At 47.1% G+C, this 6,002-nt stretch overlaps 1 long non-coding RNA gene across 1 annotated transcript; it reads right to left on the reverse strand.

The window, feature by feature from the left end:
* Positions 1,024-3,329, reverse strand: LOC110435394. The gene is made up of 3 exons (XR_002453060.1): positions 3,009-3,329; positions 1,895-2,717; positions 1,024-1,804 (listed from the first exon to the last, which is right to left on the reverse strand). It is a non-coding gene; the product is annotated as an uncharacterized LOC110435394 (long non-coding RNA).

Genomic DNA, 6,002 nt, shown 5'->3' on the forward strand with positions numbered 1-6,002 from the left:
CAGGTCCTCATATCTAGGGATAAAAACGGATTAGATATGGACGGATGTTACTGATATTACATTTGTTTTCATATTTCTGGTCAGATTAGAATTCGAATACAGGTAATGTCAACCCTATCGGATAAGATACGATTGGATGTCGACATCATAAATATACAATTTAAGTATTCAGATACGGATACCGTATCAGATTTTGAATATTCGGACTCGGATACGGACAGATCTGAACCACTCTAAACGAATTCAGTTTCAAATACGCTCAGAAAATATTTGTACCATTTTTATCTCAGCTCATACCGGATATGTATGATGCGCCTACCGGACATGTACGATATTCACGCAGACCAAACTCAGAACCATAGTTCATACTGGACATGTACGAGGTGCCTACCGAACATGTATGGTATTCGCCGTAAAGCACGTGCAACTCTAGGAGAAAAATCGAAAACCCTATCAAACGGTGTCAAAAGATCATGAAATTTTAGCCTAGCTTTTAGACACCTAAGGGAAGGTATCCATCAAATTTCAGCTCCAAACTAGAAAGTTTGACCTACAAGACATATCCGACAGTCGCACCTGACATGTTTATGAGTAGATTTCAGGAGAAATCGATTTCAAGACCAAAACTCGACAAAATCAACTTGGATTGACTTGATATTTTGTAGAGAACTTCCTGAGAGTGTACTTGGATCGACTTGGATCAACATGTTGAGAAGATATTTTCAAGATATCAACACCCAAAACCAAACAAAACTGAAGCAATTACAAAATCCATCAATAAAGATGGGGTTTTCTCAAAATTCCTCAAAAGAGTGGATTTTCGTGCTTGAGTTGAATCTGCCCAAACCACTTGGGGGGATTGATTCTCAGGTGTCCTTGCATGTTTTGATCCATCTCAAAATACCCCAAAAGCTCAGATTCAAGGAAATCACCAAAGTCAAGCAGAAAAGGGGCACATAAGGAGAAGAGGAACACCAAAACCAAATCAAAACAAATTTGACTCGATTCTTGAAGCCTGGAGGATACCGAGAGGTTATGGACTCTCTTGCCACTTAGAAATATTCGATTACACAGATGGTGGAGTTAGGGGAGGGGAAAATCTAGAATGAAGAAATGAAAACTGGAGCAGTGGGACTGAGTGAAGGCATCCCCAACTTATTTATTGGCCTATTACACAATTCTATTAGTGCCTCTTTAGGACGAACCACCTAGCCTAAGGGCATTATGGTCCAACCCAATTTTTGTTGATCTGACGGCCACATGCCTTTCATCGTTAGCTTCGCCTCGATGCAAGCCGCGCGATGCTGCCACGTGCCGTCTCTAATTCTCGCTAGAACCGCACCCAGATTTTGAGGCCCAAATCCAAAAACATCCACCCGGTGGTTTTGAGGCCAAAACCAGCAAATTGTCCTCCGATGGTTTTGAGGCCGAAACCACTAAACCTCTTCGATGGCTTTCTGGACGAAACCACCAAGCCCCCGATGTCGACGTGTGCCCGGCCTCGGCTAGGCTTGATACCTTCACCTTCCTTCTCGACTTGACTGACGCCATCTACATCACCCATATAGATGTGTGTTCGGCCTTTGCCAAGTGCCATGATGCCATCTCCTCCTCTTTGACTTGGTCGATGTCGTCTTCATCACCCATGTACTGTGGCTGTTCTCACCCAACCTCCTGGTCCCTAGGTCCAGGCCTCACGTCCGTCCTTCACCGCTTCTAGTCCATCTGCATGGCACATCCCAATACTTGACCTTCACCTCGCTATCGACTACTGCCTCTGAGTTCCACACCTGCGCATCATAAACTAAGAGATATGTTGCATAACCCAAGTCACGTCATGGTTAGTTCAAAAACTCAACCCAAGAAGCGAATGACGTTGACAATCACTCATCACCCTTGTGTTTGCAGAAGGAGAAGTCTTAATAACACTCTTCTCTTGATCGTAGTCTAAGAACGATTTGAGTCACCATACAACAATATCCACCTTCACTCTAAACGATCTAGCACACGATCAAATAAATATTTGTTCCAACAATAAGTAATCTGTTTCAGCCCAACAACGAGAGAAAAGAGTTCCATGCATGATACGGTTTACGGCACAAGAATTCAAAAGAGACAAAGTGGCTTACGGCGAAGAAATTCAAAAAGCAAAAAAAAGGAGCCGCCGTCCAAACTACCCGCCGCGACCCAGCATTACCGTTGGCCAAATTCCCCATGAAAACTTTATCGGCTCTCAATCACCGCAACTAATATAATCACTATATATTTCGATCATTCATCTAACCAAATAGCCTCTTAATGTACACATGTATTAGAAAAACCGCATAGCTATATATATATGTGAGTTACATGTACATCAACTCTGCTACCCATAATTAAGCTAAGTGAATATACATGTTATTACATTGTACATCGAAGAGATATATAGATACATATATGGCACATGCATGGCTTAGGTACACGAAAGTTAAAGAAGCTGGTGGCCGGGATGGGTGTAGCGGTGTACGTATACGTAGCGTCGTCGATGATCTCCTCTATCGGTACCTCCTGTCTTTTATTTTCTGACGATTCTTGTCCTCCTCTTCGGCGCCGTAATACGCGGCTGCTCCCACTAGAGCAGCACCTGCTGCCACAATCCCGATCAAGAACGTAACGAAGCCCGTGGAACTTTTCTCGCGGTCCTTTTCTCTGTTCTCGTCGGGCCTGCGCCTCAGTCCCTGCATCAGTCAATCAAACAGAGCAGCATGCATGGCACCATAAGTTCTTTGATTTTATCTCAGCTCATATATATATGTGTGTCTTCCAGTTGCTACTACCTATATGCAGTTAGTTTTCCTGTCATACACAACTTGATGTGGTACCAAGAAAACTACTAGAGTTGTATCTATGTATACCTCGCAAAAAAGGACAGATGAAGAACGAAGTGGAGTTTTTAAATGACTGAAATATGGCAAACAAATTGAAGATTAATTATATGTATGTATGATATGGTGGTATATATAGTTTACCATGCTAGCTGCCGGCTTGCTCGGAGTTGATGGCGAAGATACACTGGCTGGCGTAAAAACGATGATCTGCTAGAAAGGCCGGTATAGAAGAACTTGGGCGCAAATCTATCTATGTGTGATGAGCACTTGGGCGCACTCGTGTAGTTTATATACCACACACACAGAGATAGACGAACCGGTGCAAAGCAAGAAGGTGCTAGTGCGAGGGACCAAATACTCTGTACGTGTGTGTGACACTTGCGAAAGGGGAGATGCCTGATGCTAGTGTGTGGACATGTATGACAATAATTCAAGCAATTGGCCGGCAGCCATTGGCTAACACATCAGAACGAATACGATTCCTGGCTTTATATATGCGGCATTGCCCTACAGATTGAAGGAATCGTAGGCCAAACGGCATCCACTAATCTACCAGCTATAAGATCTATCGCGGCAATAGGAGACATTGCTAGTATCTTTATGCAAAAATTTATAATTCCATAATATAATATATAATATAAGGTACTGCCATATTTGTGTGGATCTTTTGTGTTTAATTAAGGAGAACTGACTCTCAAGGAGATATTGCTCTAAGAGTATCTCTCTAAGAGTTCCCTAAATCCCCTCCTAATCCTTGGTTTATAGAAAGATGAGAAAAAACCCCTGTACAATAACTCCTAATCCTTCCTCCTAAAATTTATGCATTTGGGAAATCCTACCCTGTTCCATGTAACTTTGCGCGGCTCCTCCGACGCGTGGATACAAGTTTCCCACACGGTGTCCATCTTCACACGCCTTCTTTTGCCGTTGGCTCCCTCTTTCCCGCATTCCACCATATTGAGTTCTTCCATTGCGACTTAACTTCCTCCCGCAGTATTGCAGCATTGAGGACGTCCCCTTCCCTGTAGTGCTCGTCCCAAGTGCTCCCGCTGGCAGCGGTGGCAGGATCGACGAGTTCCTGGCGGCCATGCAGTCCGAGAGGGCGTCTCGGCTAGAAGGAGGTGGCAGCTAGCTAGGCGATGCCCGTGGTGGCTAGGAGTCGGCGGCGGTGGCAGGGAGGTCGGGGTGTGAAGGGTTCGGTACACTACTACATAAAACTTTTGTGAGGCTGGTGTTTTTGATTTTTGAAGGCGGGCAAGGCCAAGTGCCTCTGATGAAAGGTCACGGTTAATGGCAGAGTAACGGAGGCGGTTTCCCTTGCCCACTTCGGTTAATCTATTTACGGAGGCGGGCACCTTAGAAACGTCTGCCTCGGTAAATCGATCGACAAAAACAAAAAAAAATCCATGAGCCTGGTGACGAGCCCATTCTCGAGCCCACCAGCGAGCCCATCTAGGACTACAACACCACTACCGGATCTAGCCCATCCACCACCGGATCCACCACCAGGAGGAGCGCCACCACCGGATCGGGCTGCTACAGCACTGGATGTGCCACTAGGAGGAATGCCGCCGGTGGATCGGGCCACTATACCATCGGATCAGCCACCAGGAGGAGTGCCTCTACTGGATCCAACTGCATGGGCTAGGGTGACGCCCGAGCCTGCTGCAACGCCGCATAGGTGATGAGGAGGTTGCCGCCATGCCCGCTATGCCGCTGTCGAGAAAGGGAGGAGGGGAGGCGGCGGCACCCTAACCGGATCTACCTGCGTGCGCCAACCGAATGCACCACTAATGTGACGACGGAGGCAGTAGAGGCGCACAGCCGCCGCCGCCTTGTACCCCATGCGCCGCCGCCTCCGTCGGTGGGGCTTGCCCCGTGCAGCATCGAGGAAGGAGAGGCGTGGGCCATCGAGGAAGGAGAGGGAACTCGCCACGCCTAGCTGCTGCTTGCTGGAGCCGCAATCTAGGAGAGACGGGGTGGGAGGCGCAAGCACCACTCGACGGAGAGGAGAGAAGGGCGCGAGGAAGAGGAGTGGAAGGAGCGAGCGATGCGAGGAAGAGGAGTGGAAGGGGCACTGCCCGAGATGGAGCGGAGTCGCTCGGGTGAGGGCGCCACATGGGGCTTAGGCGGGTTTGCGGGTGTCGACGAAAGCTGGTCGGCAGTCTACCTTGGGGTATACCCACGGTAGTAGTTTATCGGTAGACGGTGCGCAAACTACGAACTCGATGGTGACGCAAGACACAGGCAAGCTTTTTATCCAGGTTCGGCCGCTGAGTTGGCGTAATACCTACGTCCTGCGTCTGATTGTATTGATTTATGTTGAGAGAATCATCTGTCCTAGGGGGGTCCCTTGCCCCTCCTTATATAGTCCGGAGGGCAGGGTTACAGATCTGGAAACTAATCCTAGTCGGTTACAGTTGCCATAGATAGTTCGATATCAATTCCTATTCTAACTGACCAGAATCCTGCTTGATCTCCACGTCTTGTTTCCTTGCGCGAAACTCCAAGCTGTCGGATCAAGCCTTGAGCTTGTCTCGTAATGGGCCAAGCCTCCTGGCCCAAGTCTAGCCGTAAGGGTATAGGGTTTTATACCCCCACAGCTAGTCCCCGAGCACCATGTATTGTGAAGTAACACGCCATCTTGAGCTTCTTCGACCAATGAAACTTTGACATCTTCAATCAGCATGAAAATTGCCCAGACAATTGCGACGGTATTTTGACCAAATCTAAACATATTTTATCAACATCATCATAGAAGAAGCCAATTGTTCGAAGAATGCATGGTGCTCTTGAGAAAAAATATTTCTTTTCCAGTGAAGTGTGCCCACTTTACTTTTCTGAAAAGTACGGATCCTCAAAAAAGCAAGCATATTCACCGCAAGGTGAAGTGTGCCCACTTAGTCCCCGAGCCTGGTAGTAGGTGACGTAGGCACGTGGTGCCAGGGTCAAAAGAAAATTCCCCAAAGTAGTTTTGAAACTGAGCGCCAGATGCATCGTACCGATGTAGTCCCCGAGCTTGCTGGAAGGCGAAGTATGAGCCTTGTAGCAAGGTCTAAAAAATTAAAATTATCCAGGCCCCGAGCATCTCATGCTCATTTACCATCAAATAGACTTATCAATTTGACGAGCTGG

This window comes from Sorghum bicolor, chromosome 5 (genome assembly GCF_000003195.3).
Source record: "Sorghum bicolor cultivar BTx623 chromosome 5, Sorghum_bicolor_NCBIv3, whole genome shotgun sequence".
Taxonomy (NCBI): Eukaryota; Viridiplantae; Streptophyta; class Magnoliopsida; order Poales; family Poaceae; genus Sorghum; species Sorghum bicolor.